Source organism: Mobula birostris, chromosome 6 (genome assembly GCF_030028105.1).
Source record: "Mobula birostris isolate sMobBir1 chromosome 6, sMobBir1.hap1, whole genome shotgun sequence".
Taxonomy (NCBI): domain Eukaryota; kingdom Metazoa; phylum Chordata; class Chondrichthyes; order Myliobatiformes; family Myliobatidae; genus Mobula; species Mobula birostris.
Window position 1 is genome coordinate 173,557,440 of NC_092375.1, and position 25,736 is coordinate 173,583,175.

Genomic DNA, 25,736 nt, shown 5'->3' on the forward strand with positions numbered 1-25,736 from the left:
TAATTGAATTCCACCACTGTAACATTGCCAGATCACAAACAGAGCTTCATTGAATTCATGGAAAACTGAAAGTTCTTTAAGTAGAATTTTAAAAAAAGATTGGTTTACTTTTAATTGACAATCCATTTATACGTTGTCAGGACCAATCTGTCCTCACACAAACCGGCCTCTTCTGATCTGATCATGTTAACTTCCAAAAGTAATACTGAATGTCCCACTAAAGTGGAAAACTTAGAGACTGAAGGAGCAACATGTAGTTCGAAGTAGAAAATATACATCAGAATCAAAGTATTTGTAGTAACTTTAATCATTTTTTTAACAACATCACAAAACCACAGCAAAACAGCAAAAGCAGGGAGGTACTGAAACATCAGTTCACAAACTTCACAAATATGAAGAACCCAGAAAATTCACTCCAAGATCATGATGAGCTTGTCATAAGAGCACAGAAGTGTGCCTCTGTGTCCTATTCCGAAATTAAAAGCCAGTGAACAATGAATTGAGAAGTGCTACCTAGGGCCACTGTTTCAGAACCTTACATCAAACCTTACAACATTAAAATAGAAAATCTCCCTACTAAATATAGTTTTAAAATAGTATGTATGTCTTTTGTCCTCATCTGCTTTAATAACTGTTTATGTTTTCCTACTAATAATCATACACCAGGGGGCACCCTGAACAATATGGGAGAAGTGATGGATGAGAAGAGATAAGTGGGTCTTGGAAGTGAGGTAAACAGTAAGACAAAGAGAATGATGTCATAGAGTAAAGGAAAGACTACAGAGGAGAGAGATTGGAAATAAATTTTAAAAAATTCATGTACTAAATACATAATACACACAAAGGAAAGTAGAGATGAAATGCATCTAAGTTCATTTAAAAAAAACTATCTTCATCTGCAATTAGTTGAGTTGCTGGATAGATATCTCATAATCTGTACAGAATAGCAACAGATAATGTCGTGAAGTATCTCAAAGTCTAGTAAAAGCACATTTTATCTTCTAGTCAGGCTGTTGGTGGTGTCTGAAAATGGAAGAATAAAAACTACAATGAGATTTTGCAATATGAAGCAGGACTCATCAATCTCCCAGCCTCTTGGGTGAGGTGTACAAGCTGCTACATAAACAACCCTTGGGAAAACCAATGTGATCAACCATTGACGGTAACCCATAGCAACACATCCTGCTCAGTGCTAAAAATCAGGTCAAATAAAACCATGAATACCTTCAGGAAGAAATGCATACTATTTACCAATCAGCTCCTGTGAGTATTTTTTAATTGTAAAAAGTACTTTTTTAATAGTCTGCATAGAAGGAAATGGAATAATAAGGATACTTCTTCCTCTGGCACAACCAGAGATAGTATAATAAATGTAGTTCATAGGAGATGATTATAATCTGCTGACAATAGTGAAGACAAAGAACACATTGTTTAATTAATTGTGAGCGAACATTGGATCTATTCATATAAACCACACTGCAGACTGTATTTATCCCAAAAACAGTAAATACATTGCAATATTAGAAATTCACGTGGAATGAATTATTCCACTTTGAGTAGTTCGGGTCTAAGAACACTGCTAGGAACACTAAACGAATCAGATTCAGTCAGAACATTTGAAAGTGAGTGATAGGTATTTAACAGAAAGGAAGTTGCAGGTCCATGAATACAGGACAAGGAAGTAGGGCCTATTAGGTTACTCATATATGGAGCAGGTACTGACTCAACAGGCTCAATGGCTTCACTCTGATACTCTGATACTGCAAATCCATAATGCAACTCAAAAATCACCCCACATCCTCCAATTACAAAACTTTATTCATTAAGGTAGTGAGGAATTGAAGGGAGAATACCCACTCATAACAACAGGAATACATACTGAAACTACCTCTGTTGGTTATGCTCACTGACAAACGGTCATTGTCTCTACTGCATCCTTTTTGATTTGAACAACAGCAGAAACAATGATTTAGAAAGTTGTTGCTGTAAAACCATAGAGATGTTTTGAATGAAACCTTCCATTTTAGCATTTTGGGGTATCAAAATAGACGCTCTATTTTCCCCCTCTTCTCAACATGGGAATACAGAGCAGGAAACAGAAGGATGGAAAACTGTAGAGAGAACAGGAGGTTGGTGCGAAGGACTGAAGTGTGTCATTGCTCTTAACACCTGGAGGATCATCCAGATATGCCTGGAAGAGCACTCGATACAGTGATCTTGCACCAAGCACAGGTGTTAGATAGATGGGTTATGATCAAAGGGAAAAAAAGGCTGAAGGCTGTAGTCACTTGGCACTTTAGTGCACAGGTGTTTATTAGGTGCAGCAAAAATCAAACTTACAAAAATTAGTGAAAATGGTAAAAAGAAAACTGCCAGTATTTACAAAAAGATATCTACCAGAAAACACAATACCTATATTAGGTCCATACTATTTTTGACCTGTGTATACTCCTGGCAGCCCTGTCTCTCTCTCATACTGAGGAAAAGGCCTCGCTTTTTTAGGCACTAGGACCTGCCATCTTTCATTACCAACAAAGTTAATTTAAGACTACCCATGAATTAGAACACGATGCACCTCACAATGTAGAAACAATCACATTGTAAGATAAACAGATGTACCTACCCTAAGTACAGTATACAAACAACATATATACAGTTCCCAATAACTAAAGAAACGGAATATTCTGCCACACATGATAAAGCCAACCCAAGTGCATCAGCTTGGTTTAGGACCCGTTATGAGAATATTCCGGGGAAGATACTGAAATGCATACACTTCAGAATGAGAAGGCAACACTTTTGTGTGTAAAAGGAGTGTGTTTACTGAGTGCTCCCCGTCACAACAGGAAAGCTGGTAAGGCCTATCGGTACTGTCCAAAGGACTCAGATAGGGATGTTTTCATGACAGGCTTGATTGGAATGATACTGATTTAGTGAGAACATTGACTAGCCTGACAGACTGGAAGCAGGAGATGACAAAGGCTGTGGGGTAGTCCAACTCTAAAGATCTCATGGGACTACAATGGTAGAGCAATCCTTAGCAAATTATAGACTCAATGCAGCAGACTACATGATTGTGAAGTAATTACTCACAGACCATAGCTGTCATGATAGTCCAGCAATGATTGAATATGACCTTCAAAATGAACTAGATTACTATCTCAGAATTCTAATACCCTACCTATTCTACTCCTGTAATACATATCACATACAATGAAATGACTCAGGCAGAGACGTGAGAGAAATCACAGGATGAAAGGAAACAGCTGTTCATTACCCCCTCACTAGCCTCCCCCTTCACGCAGGGACTGAATGTGACAGGAGCATATTCTGGAACATTAGTAGAAAGCTATAACTTGTACAAGGAAGTGTGTGACTGTATTGATCATATCCAATTGTTATGATGTGACTGCCTCTACAGCTCCCAGCTCAGGTTATTTTGCATCTTGAAATGGTCAAATAGTGTAAAGTCCTAAAGTGTGCCTTAACTGCAGCCATAGGAGGGATCTCTCATTGCTGGATCTCCGTGGACTTTCCTGACCTGAAAGATCAGGTCCTCAATGCATGTCCCTATTCACTGAATCCCAATCCGGCCAAAGAGCAGTTCTGTGCATTACTCTGAGCTGTGGTGATAACGGTAACCGTCTTCCATTGATGCTAAGCAGCAGTACAAAGATTTCTGGATTTCAAACACAATTTAGAACTGCAGGAATGTGATCAGAGAAAACTGTATTTTCTATGATACTGAGAGTTCTTTAAATATGGCAACACTCATTAGCAAATGTAGAGATATTTTGGCAAACCATTTTAGTAACTGGATCAGGGAGTCGTTTGTACATATGGTATAATCAGTACAGATATTCCAACAAAGCAAGATGTACGGGAATATTTCTGTGTCTTCTGAGCACCTCAGTTTGATAACTTTTTATACCAGGTTGTTGTTAATGATTGACTTATTGAGAGGCTCTCTGGTTTACATTGAGAACTATGATTTTCTTTTCTCTTTACAACAAGTGTTAGTGGATGAAAGAGTCTTTTATATGCTGCGTGTCAGCTTCCTACTGCAGAACAGGCAGAAATATGGAAGTTGAATAGGCAGGAACTTACCCTGCCGGATAGTTCCTCACTCCACTGAATTGTCTCCATGCTGAAGGACTACTTGCTCCTGTTCATCCAGAAATGGGTACAATCTTCAATTGGCTTCGATGTGTAGCCTGAAGCATGTGAGCATGAAAGGTGCACATCTCCTTTTCATGTTTAAGTGATATAGGCTACAAATGGTTATTTCTGGAACACTATGCTATATTCCCTCAGAATAAATGAATGAATGAATGCATCGATTATCAAAGACCCTCACCACCCAGGCCATGCTCTTTTCTCACTGCTGCCATCAGGCAGAAGGTACAAATGGCTGAGGAATCACACCACCAGATTCAACAACAGTTACTACCCCCTCAACCATCAGGTTGTTGAACAAAAAAGGATAATGCACTCATCTATTGAGATATTCCCACAACCAATGATCTCACCTTAAGGACTCTTAATCTTGTTATTTCATGCTGTTGTTACTTAATGATATTTATTGATAGTTGCATTTCTACAGTTTGCTATCTTCAATGCTCTTGCTCTTTCATTGATACCATTTACAGTTATTATTCTATAGATTTGCTGAGTACGCCCCCAGGAAAAAGAATCTCACGGTTGTATGTGGTGACATACACTCTGCACTCTGTATGCACTCTGATAATAAACTTTACTTCGAACTTTGAGTCATTTGTACTTAGACCATAAGGCCATAGGACATAGGAGCAGAATTAGGCCATTCAGCCCATCGAGTCTGTTCTGCCATTCCATCATGGCTGATCCTGAATCCCACTCAACCCCATGCACATGCTTTCTCGCCATATCCTTGTATGCCCTGACCAATCAGGAGGCTATCAACTTCCACCTTAAGTATACCCATGGGCTCGGCCTTCACCACAGTGGTATTCACCATTGGGAAAATCCCAAAAATCATCCCTGCTCATGGAAAGATCCAAATTCATAACAGGAGCTCTTATGAGTCCTGTTAGTGGCCGGTTGATTTCTTGGGAAGCCGAAAATACTGCAAAATCCAAGTACCCAAGACTTACATCAAAGTAGAATAAGCGAAATGTTTATTTATTCATTGAGCTACAGTGCAGAATAGGCCTTTCCGGGTCTTCGAGCCGCGCCACCAGCAATCCCCCAATTTAGACTGAGTCTAATCGCAGGACAGTTTACAATGACCAATGAACCCACCAACCGGTATGTCTTTGGACTGCGGGAGGAAACCAGAGCACCTGGAGGAAATCCACCTGGTCACAGACACATTACAGGCAGTGGCGGGAATTCAACCCGGTTTGCCTGCACGGTAAAGTGTTGTGCAAACCACTTTGCTACTGTGCCACCTAAATGTTAGAGAGTAGTATGCCTGGGCAATGCCTCTGATGCAGCAGAGCGCATCACATTGGGCAACACAGCAATAATCTGTTGTGTCTGTTTTAAAACAAACTGTGATGAGGAAGTTAAGGGTTAAATTGCCCTCGCCATCCAGCAAGAGGGAGAAAGAGGAGTTAAGACATGAGATGTAAGTGGTGATAGCCTTGGAAAATGTGAATGTGCATATGTATTGTTCATCAGGGAGATCCAGGTAGGATTTGGGATCTCAGAGCACTCATTGGGTGAATGCTCTTCACAGTGGTACGAGTTGCCGCCTCCTACAGCAACATTCGTAAGGCCGGTGATGTTGTGGGGATGGAACTGGACCCTCTCACGGTGGTGTCTGAAAAGTGGGTGCTGTCTAAGTTGCATGGCATCTTGGTCAATGTCTCCCATCCACTACATAATGTACTGGGTGGGCACAGGAATACATTCAGCCAGAGACTCATTCCACTGAGATGTAACACAGAGCGTCATAGGAAGTCATTCCTGCCTGAGGCCATCAAACTTTACAACTCCTCCCTTGGAGGGTCAGACATCCTGAGCCAATAGGCTGGTCCTGGACTTATTTAATAGTTTCTTGGCATAATTTACATATTACTATTTAACTATTTATGGTTCTATTACCATTTATTATTTATGGTGCAACTGTAACAAAAACCAATTTCCCCCAGGATCAATAAAGTATGACTATGACTATGACTATGACTATACTATTCCTGACCCATCCTCAGTGGCCAGTGATGCTCTTTGCAATGTCTCCATTAATGGGACACTGCCAAAGATGTTATACCCGTGGAGTGCTGAATAAAATGCTCATTGATACACCAAGCATATTCAGTGAGCTCTACAAAGTGTTAAAGCAGCCTGCCATCATTTCTTAACTGGCCAATCAGTTCTCGCAACATTAGTAGAGTTAGACCATACGGCCATAGGACATACGAACAGAACTAGGCCATTTAGTCACTGAGTCTGCTCCGCCATTCCATCATGGCTGATCCTGAATCCCTCTCAACCCCATTCTCCTGCCATCTGTCTGTAATCTTTAATGCCCTGGCTAATCAAGAACCTATCAAACTCCACTTTAAATATACCCAGTGACTTGGCCTCCATAGCCGCCTGTGGCAATGAATTCCAGAGATTCACCACCCTCTGGCTAAAGAAATTCCTCTTCATCTCTGTTCTAAATGGATGCCTCTCTATTTTGAGGCTGTGCCTTCTGGTCCTAGACGCCCCCACCATAGGAAACGTCCTTTCAATATCCACTCTATCGATGCCTTTCAACATTGGACAGGTTTCAATGAGATCTACCTCAGTCTCCTAAATTCCATTAAGTTCAGGCCCAGAGCTATCAACTGCTCCTCATACGTTAACCCTATCATTCCTGGAATCATTCTCATGGATCTCCTCTGGACCCTCTCCAACACTGGCACATCTTTTCTTGGATAAAGGACCCAAAGTTGTTCACAATACTTCAATTGAGGTCCGACCAATGCCTTATAAAGCCTCAGCATTACATCCTTATGCTTATATTCCTGTTCTCTCAAAATGAATGCTAACATTGCAGTTGCCTTCCTTACCACTGACTCAACCTGCAAATTAACATTTATGGAATCCTGAATGAGGACTCCAAATCCCTTTGCAACTCTGAATTTTGAATGTTCTACCAGCTTAGAAAACAGTCTATGCCTTTATCCCTTCTACCAAAATGCAAGATTATACACTTCCCACAGTAAATTCCATCTGCCATGTTTTTTCATCCATTCTCCCAAACTCTCCGTCTTTCTGCAGACTCCCTGCTTCCTTAACACTACCTGCTCCTCCACGTGTCTTTGTATCAAAGCTATCAATTCTATCATCCAAATTATTGACATATAGTATAGCATGAAAGGAAGTGGTCCCAACACTGACTCCCGTGGAACACCGCTAGTCACAGCAGCCAGTGAGAAAAAGCCACCTTTATCTTGCCAGTCAGCCAATCTTCTACCCGTGCTAGTATCTTTCTGGTAATACCATGGGCTCTTAAATTGTTAAGCAGCCTCATGGTACGTTGTCAAAGGCCTTCTGAAAATCCAAGTCCACAACATTTAAAGTTGACCCTTTTAATTGCAAATCAAAGCAGCAATGCAGTGTAGTCTTGTCTTGCTTTAAAGAATTGTTACACAATGACTAGACGGGGCTTTGAGCTTTAAGTTATATTGTTTCAGAAACATACAGAAACACACTGCTTGAATAGTGGTATCTTTGTGTGTGCAACTCAGACTGGGAAAACATCAGGCATTCTAACACGCCTGGTAGCTGCAGATACTCGGCTTCATAACAGACTTGACTTCCGCTCCATTTCCACTGAGTAATCACTTCATGAGTAAACAGGGTCAAAAAACATCATGGCAAGATCCAATTTTTAAATTTAAGTTTGAGTGCATCCATAAGATGACTCCAATTTATTAATATGTATATCTGCTGAGGGAATGGTAATATGCAAGAGCATCAGCAGTCGCTTGTGGTAAAGAATTCCATAGATTCAGCACTCCTTGGATAAAGAAAATCCTCCTCATCTCTGTTCTAAACAGGCGCCCCTCTATTCGGACTCCCCCACCATGATAAACATCCTCTCCACACCCACTCTATCAAGACCTTTCAACGTTTGATCAGTTTCAATGAGATCACCCTTCATTCTCCTGAATTCCAGTGAGTACAGACCCGGTGCTAACAAAGGCTTTTCATATGACAAGCCTTTCAATCCTGGAATCATTTTTGTGAACCTGTTTTGAAACCTCTCCAGTGTCAGCACATCCCTTCTAAGATAAGGGGCCCAAAACTGCTCACAATACTCCAAGTGAGGCCTCACCAGTGCTTAATAAGTCTCAACATGACATCCTTGCTTTTATATTCTGCAGTTTGGTCTGTTCACATCTGCAATTTATTATTGTGTATCTTCAAGAGCACACAGAATGCTCTATCATTGCATTAACTGAGAAACAATCATAAACAGAATTTCTCCAGACAGACTATTTTATCATTATAATCAGATTACATAAAGAACTGTATATATTCATGCATATGTATATGTGTGTGTGTGTGTGTACGCGCGCGCGCACGCGCGTGCTTGTGTTTGCTGTATTTGTGTGGGTATGGCTAGAGGTTGCAAACTACCTCAGTTATCTGATGACAGAAGCTTGCTGAGGTTCCCCAGCAACTAGACACAAGAAACCTGGGCATATTTATTTGAATGAGGATTAGGCTCAGAAGGGAAGGGGAAGAAGAGGCGAACTGTAGTGGTAGGAAATTCCCTGGTTTGGGAACACAAAGAAGGTTCTGTGAACAAGAATCAGATTCCTGGATAGTTTGTTGCCACCCTGGTGTAACGGCCAGGGATATCTCGGATCACTGGGCTCTCTTCCAGGGAAGGTGGGACCTGTACAGAAGGGACGGGAGGGGTACTAATATCCTAGTGGGGAGGTTTGCTTGTGCTGCGTAAGGAGGTTTACACTAGAGTTGCAGAGGGATGGGAAGCAGAGCACCGGAACAGATAGTGGAGTGTTTGTCAGAAAAAGATGTTGTTAAGCCTACATACAAAGTCAGGAATCGAAAGGTCGTGCATGCTGGGACTAATGTTCTGAGTTATGTATATTTCAATGCAAGGAGTATTGTAGAAAAGATGGATGAGTTTAGGCATGGAATTATGACACTGTAGCCATTAGTAAGACTTGGTTGCAGGAGGGGCAGGACAGGCAGCTCATTGTTCTGGCTTCTGTTGTTTTAGACGTGATAGAGTGGAAGGGATTAAAGGGGGAGGGATAGCATTATCAGCCAGGGAAAATGTCTTGGCTGTGCTCAGTCAGGACAGACTGGAGAGCTCGTCTAATGAAGCTCCATGGGTGGAAATGAGGAATAAGAAAGGTATGACCATGTTAATGACAGCATATTACAGACCACCAAACAGTTCGTGGGACTTAGAGGAGCAAATTTGTAGAGAGATCACAGACTGTTGCAAGAAACAGAGGATTGTGGTAGCAAGCGATTTTAATTTTCCACATATTGACTGACTCCCATATTGTAAAAGAGCTGGCTGGGAAAGAATTTGTCAGATGTGCTCAGAAAAGTTCCTTCAATCAGTACATACAAGCCCCAACTTGAGAGAGTGTGATACTCGATCCCTTATTAGGGAGTGAGACAGGGCAGGTGACAGAAGTTTGTGTAGGGGAACACTTTGCATCTACACTTTCCATAGCAGGTATAGGAAATACTTGAGGAGTATAAAAAAGGCAAGAGAACTAAAGGGAGACACCAGGTTGCTCTATCAGACAAGGTGAAGGAGAATCTTAGGGGCTTCTACAGATACAGTATATTAAGAGCAAAAGGATAGCAACAGACAAAACTTATTCTTTGGAAGATCAGAATGGTAATCTATTTGTGTAGCCGAAAGAGAAGGGGCATCTTAAATGGATTTTTTTGTATCTGTATTTACTTAGCATATGGAGTTAGAGGAGATGGATCCATTTATAGCCTATAGATGTGAGGCAATCCAACAGTGAGGTCATGGACCCTAAACAGATTACAGAGGAGGAAGTATTTGCTGGCTTGAGGCAACTTAGGGTGGATAAATCCCCAGGGCCTTACAATATGTTCCTTCGGATCCTGTGGGAGGCTAGTGCAGAAACTCAGAGGCCCTAGCAGAGATATTTAAAATTTCATTAGCCACGGGTGAGATGCCGGAGGACTGGAGGATAGCTAATGTTGCTCTGTTGTTTAAGAATGGCTCTAAAAAAAGCTAGGAAATTATAGCCTGGTAAGCCTGACATCAGTAGCAGGAAAGTTATTGGAAGGTTTCCAAAGGGTCTTGAAATATAAGTATTTGGATATACAGGGACTGATTAAGGATGTTCGACATGGCTTTGTGTGTGGTAAATCACGTCTAATCAATCTTACAGAGCTTTTTGAGGAAATTACCAGGAAAGTGAATGAAGGCAAGGCAGCAGATGTTGACTACCTGGACTTTAGCAAGGCCTTTGACAAGGTCCCACATGGTCAGGAAGGTTCATTCATTTGGCATTCAAGATGAGGTAGTAAATTGGATTAATCATTGGCTTCGCAGAAGAAGACAGGGAGTGGTTATAGGTGGTTGTATCTCTGACAAAAGGCCTATGATTAGTGGAATGCTGCAGGGACTGGTGCTGAGTCCATTGTTTTTGTCATTCATATCAATTATCTGGATGATAATGTGGTAAACTGGATCACCAAATTTGCGGATGATAAGAAGATTGGGGCTGTAGTGAACAGTGAGGAAGACTATCAAGGTTTGCAGTGGGATCTGGACCAGTGGAAAAATGGGCTAAAAAAGGGCAGATGGAATTTAAATCAGACAAGTGTGACGTTTTGCACTTTCGAAGGATCAACCAGGGTAGGACATGCTCAATGAACGGTAGGGCACTGAGGAGAGCAGAAAGATGTGGGAATACAGATTCATAACTCCATGAAAGTGGCGTCACAGGTAGAGAGGGTCAAAAAGAAATCTCTTGGCACATTGGCCTTCATAAATCAATGTACTGAGTTCAGGATTTGGGATATTATGTTGAAATTGGATAAAACATTGGTGAGGCCTAATTTGGAGCATTGTGTGCTGTTTTGGTCCTCTGCCTGCAGAAATGATGTTAATAAGATTGAAAGAGTGCAGAGAACATTTACAAGGATGTTGCCTGGACTTGAGGAATTATAGGGAAGAGTTGAAAAGGTAAGGACTTCACTCCCTTGAACTTGGAAGATTGAGGGGAGATTTGATAGATGGATACAAGATTATGATGGGTATAGATAGGGTAAATACAAACGGGCTTTTTCCACAGAGGTTGGGTGAGACTGCAACCAGACGTCATGGGTTAAGGGTGAAAGGTGAAATGTTTAAGGGGAACATAAGGGAGAACTTCTTCAGAGGGCATTGAGAGTTGTAAATGAGTTGTCAGTGCAAGTAATGGATGCAAGGTCAACTTCAACGTTTAAGAGAAATATGGATAGGTACATGAATGACAGAGGTATGGAGGCCTATGGTCCTGGTGCAGATCAATCGGACTAGGCAGATTAATGGTTTGCCACAGACTAGATGGGCTGAATGGCCTGTTTCTGTGCTGTAGTGTTCTATGACTTTATCTATTATAGAACTGTGAAGAAGAAAGAATGAGTTGTTAAAAAGTTGACTTCTGTGCACTCAGCCTGAGACTTTTCATTAATTACATTGCATATGTGTTTTTAAATCGTTATTCACTTTGCGTTGGCTATTGGATTGTTTGGGCCATAAGGGTCAACCTTAAGTTTAGAAAAGGTATGTTTAGAGGTTGGAGAATGTGGGCATTGAGCAGCACGTGGGAAGATCAGAGCTTCTGTTTCCCTTATATCTTGCAAAAAAAATACAAAATATATAGGCTTGTGGAAGTGTACTTTAATTTTCAGATACATGATAAATAAATGTCTGAATTTGCCAATGCACTAAAACGCAAACTTTACCCATTTTGTCAGCCTCATTAATTTTGTTTACATTACTCTACTTCCCAAAGCAGAGGATTGCAAGGGCTGTTCCAGGCTTCTGTTAATGCCAGTTTGAGGTGAGCAAGCAACACTTTAGGGCATATGTAACTCGTTTGAGTTGCTTCACCCTCTGATATTTTCATTCCCTTGAGAAGAAACCCGTACCCTTATGAATCCTTCCAACAGTATCCTGCTAATGAGAGAACCTCTGGGGAAATCATAGGGCCCAACCTCTATCATCTAACTCAACAATGAAATGCATCTGTGCACTCATACATTTGCTGCTCGGCCAACCACGAGTATAATTATGCTAAGTGCTAGTAGTATGTCTCCAAAGCTTTCTCCTTTTTTTTACCAGCAAATTAGCTACAGAGGTTGTATGCTGGTGAAATTTCTTTTGATTGAGATTATCGAAAAAAAAATCTTGATTCAGTGGATGTGAAATCAGGCATTTTAGAGTTTGCTTTGTTTTATTACCATGTGAAAGACAGTACCTAGAGATGCAATCACTGACGAGGACTACTCTTTGAAATTTTTGTGGCAATGCATTCTGATCTTCAAAGCTGAACTCCTGATGTAAGCCACTCCCACAACAATCTGTATGCAGGTCTGGAGGACATTCTAAATTTCAGGTGAAAAAGAATGTCTTGTCTCTTTCCCAGCTCCAAAAAGTTATAAGATGCAGTAACCAAGAAACAGAAGCTCACACTCTCTTATGTTGTGCCATTCAGTGTTTCTGGATCAGATTGATGTAAGTTATGGGGACCAGAATCTTCACCGGATACAATGGGCCTCCACCATTACCATTAACTCTAATGGCTATTGATACTTTCTCACTGCTAATAGTATGTAGCTAGTAAATCTAGTTATCAATAGTGTTTAGATGCATAGCTTGTACTGCATGTGCTGAAATCAGTGGATGTAAATGGATTTCAAACCTTAACCCACAGGTCGTTGATCTACTAATTGAATGGAAAAAACACACAACTATACTTATTTCACTCTTGTAATTTCTAATTTTACTGTGAAGTGTATTTCCTCCCTAACAATACATAATTGGAGATTAAGTGACACATAAAATAAATAATGTGAATGGACAACCAGTTGAGGGACGGCTGTTCGCAATGAAGAGGAAAGATGCAATGGAGCAGCAAGTGTAATTTTTCTCTCCTTTCTGAGCTGGGGTATCTTGTGTTCAGTTGTTAGCTGCTTAACACTTCCCTAACAACCGACTTGAAAGACCTTGTCTACCCACACTATTGCTCGGGTAATATGCGATAGAGTGGAAATTGAGCAACATAATAAAAAAATTAAACATGGATCAGAGGAATTTAAACAAAACTAAAGATTTGGAATTTTTAATACCTACTATTTGAAAGACAGATGTGCACTTTTTACACTAAATTCTATGTCTATTCATTGAGTTACACATCCTGGCTAAAGCTTTTCCTTTATGGGATTTTATTTTTGGAAAGTACTGTCATTGAAACAAACCATATGTCTTTAAAATGGGGTCTCTGGACCCTACAAGGCTCTTAAGAACATCTCACAGGATGATAGATTTCAACATTTTTCTCCCCATTTGTTGTTCAATTACTGTTTTTTTTAGATTATCGGTTCATTATTTATGTGTAATAATGAAAGAAAAGTTTTACTGCAATGTTTCCTCTGGGAAATCGATACAATATCTTGAAGTTTGAGACAGGATTCCCCAGAATTTTGTCAATATATGTAGGAAAAACTAAAAACATTTAAAATATACAGTGTAGTAAACCATTTGTTATATTTTATAAAATTGTTGAAGTAGGTGGGATTTAAATCTATCAGCCTTCTGATGTAATTCAGAATGTTGCAATAAGAAATAAGATTTAAAAAATGGGCAAGTCACTTCATTGACTGACATTATTTTCATCTTGAAAATCCATCTGCTTTCTTTAGCAGCTACAATAAACCTCTAATAATCCACTATATTACTGTTGGGAAATATTGATGGTTCGCCTTTTGGGTTACCAGATTATGAACCCTCCACTCCTTTGAAACTCACTGAGGGTCAACCTCTCCCTCTGCCCTGAAACTCACAGGGGCCTAAGTTACTGTGCTCCCTTGAGAATTATGAGGTTGACCAGAAAATTTATTGTGTAACATATTAAAAAGTGAATTAAAAGTGTTTTGAAGTAATAGCAGAAATAACATCCAAAAGTCTGGAACATCTGCCAGTTTGGCACTGAATTTCTGAATGTCCTAGATTGCAGATTTTAAAGTAATGTTGAAAGAAAGGTCAATTAACTCCTGCAATATGGCTTTGCTGATATATTATATATTAAATTTGCACCAAAAAGCCCAAATAATTAACATGTCATACAGTATCACTTGCATGATTATCATTTCCAAAGGAGGAACAGGTACGAGATCTGATATCCATAGATATGGGTAGAGAATTAACATCTTCTTCATTTTGTTATCAGCTGGCAATAATTATTTTAACAAAGGCTTGTTGTAGCATAGATATTAAATGTCCTTGTCTGTCTGAAATCTGAGGTGTTGCCTGGTACAGCATTTGCATAATAGTTAGTTGTTGTCTCAGAGTGTCAGATGGAAATAATGGAAACAAGTAACGAGATGGATTGGCTTTTTAAAAACTGTTTTCAACATTTGTGTTGGTATTTTGTATTTCAGTACTCCAGCCAACTTATCATATTTTAACCCACAAGAGTGAAGTTAGGATTCACTTTACACTCTTGACCCTGATTCTCAAAGGCCAATGGTTAGACTGTTAGGCTATATTGTTCTTGCCTTATACCTAAAATTAATGGTCTACCTTTAAGTACCTATATCTTGATGCATGTTGCTTCTTTTCAGTGGAATTGTTAATCAATTATCAGTCTAGTGCAGGGGTTCCTGATCTTTTTTACATCATGGACCAAAACCGTTAAGAAAGGGATTCATGAACCCCAGGTTGGGAACTCCTGGTCGAGTGAATTAGCTGCAGAAATTGAGAAAGGGGTGTAACTGGATGGCGAAAAAGCAGAAGATACAAAATTAAGATCTCTCAGATGGCAAGAGGGAATACATATGGGAAACATTGAAAAGGAATGAGTGAAAATAAAGATAAAACCTTTGAAGGAGAAAACATGAGGAAAAATCCAGTGTAACAAATGGGGGTACATAATTTCGGAAGTATATTGATGGTATTTAATAAGAACCTGGAAAAGGTATTTTGGGGAAGACATGGGAAAAAGTGGAAGCATTCCATTCTTGTGCTGGAGGAAAATGGGAAAAATGGAAGTGAGCTTGTGTCAGGGGACAGATTGGAGAGTGCCGGCATTAATGGTGAGGGAGAGGGCAACAATATCATTAGGACAGAAGGAAGAGAACCTATTTAAATTAGTGAGACTGGAAGAAGGCACAAATAGAAGAACAGTGACGAGAAAGAAGAATGCCAGTCTGAACTGAGATTGTAGGAAAAGATAAGAGTCTGTGACAAGGTGGGACTTGGAAAGATTACAATCTGAATATTGGAAATGGAGGGAGTTCAATGGTTCAATGTTCCATTTAATATCAGCGAATCTATACAGTATACAATCTGAAAATCTACTCTTCACAGACATCCACGAAACAAAGAAAAACCCCAAAGAATGAATGACAGAAAAAACTATGATATTTTGAAAAAGTTAACTGAACAGGAGTACAGGCCCCCTTTCTTCCTTTCTACATTAGATGACAATATGGATTACCTGAATTAAGTGTTAAGATCATGTATACAGTGTAATCTAGTAAATTACAACTGGATAAGAGCTCGCCTGATCAACCTCTCTGTTTCTTTCAGGGACTGACAACACATGGATAATGAAGGTTCTTCTTGCTTCAAGATTTACAATCATATTTGACAAAGTTTCATATAAAGGTATTCTTAGGCATAATTTTTTTCTTTCACCCAAATGCCGACTTGTTTTCTAACAATGTTCTGAAAAAGTTATCAGAAATCACCATCTCATTTGGAGAAGGGAAGACGAGGGGAGATCAATGATGCATGTGGGAGCAGAGAATAAGAGAAAGAGATTCACCAGAACAGAGAGGGATACATATAAAGATAGCAACGAAGGACAAGGGTTAAAAATTACTATAACTGCAACGTTGTGCAAGAGTCTTAGGTATGTATATATTGCTACGGTACCTAACCCTTTTGCACAGCATTGCTGTAATTGCAGTTTTGCACTGTACTGTTGCCCCAAAAAAAGCCAAATTTCATAACATATTTGAGTGATGAAAAACCCCTGATATGGGTCTCTATTGTGGACTGAGAGTGGGAAGGGGGCAGGGAGAGGGGAATCATGTTTGGGAAAAGGGGAAGAGAGAGGGTAGGAAGCAGGAAGCACCAGAGAGACATTCTGTAATGATCAATAAACCAGTTGTTTGGAATCAAATGTTTCCTGGTGTCTAAGGTCTGGGTGTGCCTGCACCCGTGCTAACCTCCACCCCGGCACTCCTCTGCTCCCTGTCACACACCCCTCCTGAGGTGCTCCACCTTCACCCACCTCAACAACCTTAGTTCCTGCTAGATTTACGAACTCGTATTCTGCTCCAGGTCAACAAATACAGTGCACTGCAGAAGCCTTAGGCACCCCAGCTATATAAATATATGTGCTTAAAACTTTTTCACAGCACTGTACATATGGACTGAGAGAAATTATATGCAACGTTAAGAATGAGAGCAGTATATAAAAAAGAGAGAGAAAAAGCACAACCACAGACACAAAGGGAATGAAAAAAAACTGTCAATAAAGATGTAGTGCAGAGAAGGATAGATAAACATTGAAACATAGAGAGGCAGGCCATAAACTTCATTATGTAAAGACAGAGAATATTTACATTTCAATAAAACAAAATGTGAAATTTATGGCTTACCCTGGGCAAATTTCCTTGTCTTTTTATTTGGTAAGCAATTACTAGCCTAACTGAATGAAGGGTCCTGAAGAAGAACCTCAGCCTGAAACATTGACTGTTTTATTAGTTCCAAAGATGCTGCCTGATCTGCTGAGTTCCTCTGGCATTTAGTGTGTGCTACTTGCCTAAGTTCCTTTTTTAAAGCCAATAATGCTGATACAACATTGAACCGAAAGTCAGAAATAAGAATGTAATGAATAGCAGGAATAAGTCATCTGTCCCTTGTGCTTCCACATTCATGATTGATCTTTTAAGTCAGTACCATATTCATGCAGCAACTCCATACCTCTCCATTCCTGTGATATCTAAAAATCTATCAATCTCTGCCTTAAATATACTAGAAACTCAGCTTCCACAGACTGTTTAGGTAGAGAATTCCAAAGATTCACTATCCTCTTGAAGAAATTTCTCATTTGAGTCCTGACCAACCTGCATAATTCTATTTCTTAGACAATATAGCCAGGGGAAACATCAACCGTGAATCTAGCTTGTTTAGCCTGGTATGCATCACCACCTGGTATGGGGGGGGGGTGCGCAACTGCAAAAGATTGAAATAAACTGCAGAGAGTTGTAAACTTAGTCAGCTCCATCATAGGTACAGTACTAGCCTCTGTAGTATCCATGACATCTTCAAGGCGCGATGCCTCAAAAAGGTGCACCCATCATGCAGGAAATGCCTTCTTCTCATCGCTAGCATCAGGGATCAGGAAGGTACAGAAGCCTAAAGCCACACACTCAACAATTCAGGAACAGCTTCTTCCCCTCTGCCATCCAATTTCTGAATGGATATTGAAACCATGAACACTATCTCACTACTTTTTTATTTCTATTTTTGCATTACTTATTTAATTTAACCATTATATATATTTACCGTGGTTCACGTTTTTTGCTATTATTATGTATTGCATTGTACAGCTGTCGCAAATACAACAAATTTCATGACATATGCAGGTGATATTAAACCCAATTCTGATTCTGGCATGAATTTTCTATATTTAATTGAGATTATATCAGAGAATAATGGGCTTAATTTATCAAAGGTTTTTAACGTTCTCAATATACACATTTATGGCATCACTTTATCAAATTACAGTTTACATATGTGATCACATGATTGTCACATTTATATATGCAGACTCCCTAGGTTACAACCGATCTGATTTATGAAAAGCAAAATTTACACACGTTCTCTCATATACTTCAAAATATTTTTCAAACTAGAAATAATACTACTAATAATAATGATGATAATAATAATAAAATGTCTTAGGATAGACATTAATAATTGGATGCATTATACATTTGGTTAGTTTAACAAGTGTTACGATGTTAGTCAATGAAATGAAAGAACTTTCGGAAGTCTATGTAGCGTGATATAATACAGGCAGCAGCTAGAAATGAATGGCTCTAACTTACAGAAAAATTGGCTTACAGACGCTGGAGTACTTATAAGCACTTTCCGTCAATGGCTAGAAATTTATTCTACAGATTTCCTTAATATCTGAGAATTTTTCAAATGCACAGATGTATCTGTTATTTCTTACTCATCGTTAACTGCAATGAATGCCATCATCTTCTCGTTTTTGAATCCACAGAGCCTTCTAAACCACATCTACCCAACAATGTCAGAGAACCAATCCTGTAACTCGAATACTCTTCTTCCTCCACAACGTGTCGATATCCAGTGTAGAAGCCATGCATCCGTTTTCAATCTGCATTGTATTCTGTGTTGTGTGTTTACTATGTTTATATAGTAAGTAGTCATATGAGTGGGGGGGTGGTGAAAGTGAAGGGAATAATTTATGTATTCATGCTTTGTTCTGGGCAGTTTGGAGCTTGGGAACGACGGATGTCAGATCTTTTGTTGTTTGCTTAATTTCGCTTGATTTACGTTTAATTACGCTTAATTGCATCACTTCAAGATTGTTTGTTTTGCTAGTTGCTAATAAAGGAAACAATAACATGGAACATTATTACTGGATTGATTGGAGGGCGCATCATACAAGATCACAACCCATGTGGTTGTTGGCAGTGGCATTAGTTTGCTAGACTAGCTGCTACATCCAAAGTGGGTGGTTCGATGTATAAAATATGTCTTTGGACTAGTAGATGGACCTTTGTCCAGTAACTGACACTTCATTATCTTGGTGGTGCAGACAAACGATTCAGCATTTGCATTGAATGGAGGCATTCATATACATCAATTGGAACAAACTGTTCTGCCTGTAAACTGTATCTAGACCAAAAAACAGTCCTTATGTCAGAAATCATGAATACAAGAATGTTCCTTATGTTAGAAAGCCTTGGGTTGGAAAAATGATCTGTTCTGCTGAGGTCCATGATTCAACCAGCAACACATCTCGCCATTTTGAGTGGCAGTCAACCAGCAATACTGCTGTAACTGACTAAAACAGGGCCACATGGAAGGGGTAAATGGAACATATAGAATGCTTTATTCAGACAGCAAACCTTCAGGAGAGGAGTACAAAAGAATCCAAGAGAATATCACCCTCCTGATATGTTTTATACTTCTTCAAAACAAAGGTATCAATAAACAGTTAACTACAGTTTCAATTGTGATAACCACCTAATTAATATTTTGAATATAGTCATGTAAATTTACAGAACTACATATACAACAATGATAGCACATCTTAACATGCAGAACCTCTGTTAATATTCATTACTGGTGTCTGCACCAAAAGCTTGTTTAAGTACAAACTACAGACACCCAAAATATACCCCTTTTGTTACAGTGTTGAAGGAGGGCCCCACAAATGTATAACTAACCAGAGGGTTAGGTGACAAAACAGATCTGTCATTTTCCTGCTCCACTGAACTCATATCCTCATACCTCAACTCCATTCTATCCCCCATGGTTCAGTCTCTTCCCACCTACATCCATGACACCACATGCTCTCAATCTCCTCAACAACTTTCAATTCCCAGGCCCTGACCACTTCATTTTCACCATGGATTTCCAGTCCCAATACACTTCTATTCCCCATCAAGAAACCCTTAATATTCTCCCCTTCTTTCTCAACAAGGAACCAACCAGCTCCCCTCTGCCACCACCCTCCTCCGTTTGGCAGAACTGGTCATTACCCTGAACAAATTCTCCTTTGGCTCCTGCCATTTTCTCCAAACTCAAGGGGTAGCCATGAGTACCTGCATGGACCCCAGCTATGCTTGCTTTTTCATTAGCCATGTAGAACAGTCCATGTTCCAAGCCTTCCCTGGTAACACTCCACAATGCTTCATTCACTACATTGATGACTGCAATGCTGCTGCTTTGTGCACCCATGATAAGCTCATTAACTTTACCTCCAACTTCCATCTTGCCCTTAAATTCACTTGGTCCATCTCTGACACGTCCATCCCCTTTCTCGATCTCTCTGTCTGCATTTCTGCAGACAATCTATCTGTTGACATCTTTTATAAACCTACTGATTCCCATGTCCAGATGAAGGGTCTCAGCCCGAAACATCCACTGTTTCTTCCCATTCATATATGCTGCCTGACCTGCTCAGCTCCTTAAGCACATTGTGTGTATTGCTCTGGATTTCCAGCAACTGCAGTGCCTATGATTCCCACGACTGCCTTGACTATACATCTTCCCACCCCTGTCTCCTGTAAAAATGCTGTTCCCTTTTCTCAGTTTCTTCATCTCCTTTGCATCTGATTCCAGGATGAGGCTTTCCTTTCCAGAAATGCTCTCTTTCTTCAAAGAATAGGGTTTTCCTTCCTCCACCATCGATGCTGCCCCCACCTGCATCTCCTCCATTTCCTGGACACCCACGCTATAGAGTTCATCTCCTCCTAACCTACCACCCCATAAGCCTCCACATCTGACACGTCAATCTCCACAACTTCTGCCATTTCCCAAGAGAACCTACTAGCAAACACATCTTTACCTTCCCCACCCCATAATCTGTGCTTTCCATATGGATCACTCCCCCTGTGGTTCCACTGTCTATCTGTACCCCCACTAATCTCCCTCCTGGCATTTATCCCAATAAACAGGCAAAATGCTACACTTGCCTATTCACTTCCTCCCTCAGTTCTATTCAGGGTCCCAAATAATCTTTTCAGGTGACAAAACACTTCACTTGCTAATCTTTTGGCATTGTTCATTGTTAGAGTGGACTTGGAGCCGATTCAAAGCGGCAGAACTGAGGCAAGGCGGAAGGGTCCGAGCCTAAGAGCGAGGAACAAGCCGATGTTTTATGGATTTAATTGCTGGGCCAGATTGGAAGGTCAGGTACAGACTGAATGGAGGTGGAGGGTCCCAGGTCCAAGACCATATCGAAATGGCAAGGCCCAAGTCCAAGGGTGAGGAATGACCCACTGTTTGGCTGACTTAACTGCTGGGCGTGATTGAGAAGGACAGGGTGTCAGGGCCAAAGAAGGGAGATGGGTTTGTTAGGATTACTCATCTCTGTGCTGAACTGAAGCTGTGGCTTGCAACTAGTGGGTTCCTGGATCAGCCGTGCCTTTCTGGCTGTTGACTCACTTTCATAAACTTCAGTTCTGAATAGTATGTGTTAATTTTTATTGCTTGCACAATTTGTTTTTTTTTTCCTGCACAATTGAAAAATCCCACAAAAGTTAGTGGATTTGGCCCAGTACATCACAGCTAAAGCCCTCCCAACCATTGAGCACATCTACATGAAATGATGTTGGAGGAAAGCAGCATCCATTATAAGATATCCCCACCACACAGGCCATGTTCCTTTGTCACTGTTGCCATCAGGAAGAAGGTACAAGAGCCTCAGGACTCACACCATCGGGTTCAAGAACAGTTACTACCCCTCAACCATCAGGCTCTTGAATAAAAAGGGATAACTACACTCATTTACCTTATCATTGAAACGTTCCCACAACCAATGATTTCACTTTAAGGATTCTTTATCTTGTTATCCCATGTTTTTGTAATTTATTGCTATTTAACTATATTTGCATTTGCACAGTTTGTTGTCTTCTGCACTCTAGTTGATGTTTCATTGATCCTGTTATAGTGACTACTCTTTGGATTTGTTGATTATGCCTGCAGGAAAATACTGTATGTCTCAGGGTTGTATATGGTGACATATACATACTTTGAACTTTGAGTTCCGCCAGCATTTTGTGTGACATGCTTTGGATTTCCATCATCTGCAGAACTTCTTGTATTTAAGATCTGTCCTAAATTGTGCACTAAGTAGCAGGGATACCTCTTTAACAATGTTCTAATAGAGAAATATTCATCGATTGTCTTCCCCTATATATTTCCAGTGGGACAGAATCAGAATGTTCACACCCAATGATTGGTTTCATGAGCCACAAAGTATCAATTGGAAGCTAAATTAGTTACAGGTTTTACTTTTGAGAACTTGTTCCATTTTAGTTCATCTTTAATTATTGTATTCATAATGTCATAACTCCAGAATGATCTCTCACAAATACAAAAGAGTCCAATTCTGGATGATAAAAATCATTATGTACCTACTGGATAGGATCCCACACAAACTGTAGAAGTAGCCCAAGCAATTTCATCAGTTAAGACTGGAAAATCATTTCCAATAATTTTCAGCTGAAAAATACCCTGTTCCAAATTCCTCATTGTCTCTTCGTTAGTCAGCCATTACAAAACATCTGTCATTGCATTCTGCTTCCATGTGGCCCATTCAATTGAGTAATCCACATAAAATTACAGAATAGTTCAATGGTGTAGTCATGGAGCTGTCAGTATCATACAGAGTGTCGGTAGATAGAATACAACGTCATTTTGAATAGCTCAGTGATAGGCAATGATAATTAATGGCCTGTTACTAATGATGGTCAAAGCTTCTTTTTTAACTTGGAGGTAAAGGTGCAAGAAGCATATGCAATGGCCACTCGCATCATACCTAGGGCTACCATATGGTGACAGAGAGCACTTGATAAATGCACTCTTTACACACGCGCATTCACTTACACACAAACACTGCCCTTCATTCTGCTGTTGTTGTGATGATTGTACGCACTTCAATCTCTTCCCCGGTGTACCTATTGTTTTCCCTCTGCATTGTTATATACATTCAGAGTCAGACACCAAGGATTAGTTTAATTCTATACCGAGCTGACGCGCTTGGGTTGGCTTTATGATGCCTTTCCTGCCGCACACAGCAGAATATTCCATTTCTTTAGTAATGGGGTGTGTAAATGTGTATACGTTGTTTGAATACTGTATTTAAGGTAGATACTTCTGTTTATTTTGTAACAGGATTTTAACTATATTGTGGGGTGCATCATGTTCTAAATCATGTGTAGACTTAAGTTAACTTTATATAAAGGACATTCTTCACCTTGAGTAAGGGAGAGAGACGGTCTGCCAGGAGTTCGCACTGGACAACGATAAGAATGGAGTTATTATTGTGTTTACTTGTAGATGACATTTTGTAAATATCGGCATTTTTCTTTTCACTATTTTCACTAATTTTTGTAAGTTTGATTTTTGTTGCACCCAATAAACACCCTTGCACTAATGTGCCAAGCGACCACAGCCAGTTTTTCTTTGGTCGTAACCCACATATCTAACACATATCTCAACTGCAATTGCTTACAGAAGTCAAACAATCAGGAAAAATGTTGCCAATAAGTTTGATTCTACACAGCTTCTGTACATGTCACTGCACCTTATCCTTCAATCAGATTTTCTCTTTACATAGCGTATGAAGAAGACGTGATGGGGTGTCTAGGCTTTGTAAATATTATGTGATACTGGAGTATCCATTGAAGAGTGCAAACCTTGGTATGTATCATTCAGCTCTCTAGCATTTGATAATACTATATATTTTTGTCAGTTCTCATTAACAATTAAACATAATTATATCATGCTGCATAAATGAATATTTCTTTCATCTTAGTTCTACGTTGTGGTGCTAATATCTTTCCCTACAATCTGCAAGTAATCCTATTCAATCTGTGACATAGAAGTTATAGATTATACCTTGGGTTCTCTTACAACATTTTCTTCATTACAAATTAAAACTTTTGAAAGCTAACTTGATCTCATATGACAATCTCTTGTATATATTCATCAACTTGTGTTAATATCAAATGACCTGACTGCCTGAATTCTCTTTTGCCAATGTACAGTATCCTCATAAAAGAGGTCCAATGATCCAAACTAAAAAGGACCAAAGTCCAAAGTAAGTTTATTATCAAAGTATGTATATGTATATTACCAAAGTAGATACATGCATGTATAATAGCATTCTATGCTACTATAGAAGGCAATATTGAATCTCATGTATATCCCTGAGATTCATTTTCCTGTGGACGTTCTCAGTAAATACAAACAAACATATTTGAATCAATGACAAAATACAAACAAGCAAAGATGGACAAACAACCAATGTGAAATCAAAGAAAAACTGTGCAATCACAAAAAAAGAAACAAATAATAGATAGATAGATATAGATAATATTGTGAACCTGAGCTGTAGAATTCTTGAAAGTGAGTCTATAAAACATGGATTAAATCAGTGTTGAGATGAGTAAGGATCTCCAAGATGGCACTGGCAATGTATGGCGATGTTTTGAGGACAGCTCACAAAGCTTCTGAAGAATCTGACTGTGCTTGACAAACGTATCTTGCTAAGTAGAGACGGGATACTGTTCACCATTTACAGTTCTGGATAAAGACTTAAGGCACTATTGTACACTTAACAGCCCTTTCAGCCAATCTAGTCCATGCCATGCTGGTTTTCTGCCTAGTTCCATTTACCTCTGCCTGGACTACAGCCCTCCACTTCTATCTCATCCTTGTATCATTTCAAATTTCTCATAAATATTAGTTGAACCTGCATCTACAATCTCTTTGGCTCCGTGCATGGATGACCACACTGATCTTCAATATTGTCCTTTGTTCTTAATATATCCGTAGAAGCCCTTGGAATTCTCTTTTAATTTGTCAGCCAGAGCAATGTTACGTCCTGTTTTAGCCCTCCTGATTTCTCTCTTAGGTGTTCTCTTGCATTTCTTATACTCATCAAATGCTTTATTTGAGCCTAAATGGCTTTACTCCAAATGTGCCTCTTTCTTCTTCTTTATCAGAGCCTTAATATCGCTTGATAACCAAAATTCTCTAAATCTGTTGGCCTTGCTTTTTATTCTAACAGGACCAAACATATTCCGTACTTTCAATATTTCACCTTTGTTAGAAAACAACTTATCCCAATCCATGTCTGCCAGATCCCTCTGATGCCAGGAAAATTGGGCTTTCTTTGATTTAGATATTAACCCGAAGACCAGTCCTATCCTTCTCCATAATTGTCTTGAAACTCTATAAGCTGTAGACACAGGCAACTCTATCATGGATACAAGCCTTCTTACCATTGAGGGCATCTTCAAAAGGCAGTGCCTCAAGAAGGAAACATCCATTATTAAGGACCCTCACCCTCTGGGACTTGCTCTCTTCTCATTATTATCATTGGGAAGGGGGTGCAAGAGCCTGAAGACCTACCCTCAACTATCACTACCTTGCTTGTCTTGCAACTGTCATTTTTCCTGATGAGCAATGTCTCTTTCTTTAATACTTCACCTTCTATTATATCTAAAACAATGGAACCTCGAGACTTGGAACTAAAAGGTGAAAGGGATACATGTCTTGTGGTAAAATCCTGCAGGAGATGTTGGTAAATGGAAGGATGATTCATTGAACGTGGATGCATAGGGATAAACGGTAAAGACCAAGGGAACTTTGTTCTTGTTCTATCCATTCTGGTAGTGGGTATATGGAGTTGTGAGCAGAGATGCAAGAAATGATAAGATGGGTCATGTACTCTGTC

General features: G+C 39.7%; 1 protein-coding gene and 1 long non-coding RNA gene across 2 annotated transcripts in view; one reads left to right on the forward strand and one right to left on the reverse strand.

Moving 5' to 3' along the window:
• Positions 1–25,736, reverse strand: part of kalrna (kalirin RhoGEF kinase a) — a 734,185-nt gene that overhangs the window by 495,176 nt on the left and 213,273 nt on the right. The gene's annotated exons all lie outside the window — the stretch shown is intronic.
• LOC140198651 (uncharacterized) lies at positions 1,224–18,773 on the forward strand. Its single transcript, XR_011886233.1, has 3 exons — positions 1,224–1,263; positions 15,806–15,883; positions 18,519–18,773. It is a non-coding gene; the product is annotated as an uncharacterized lncRNA (long non-coding RNA).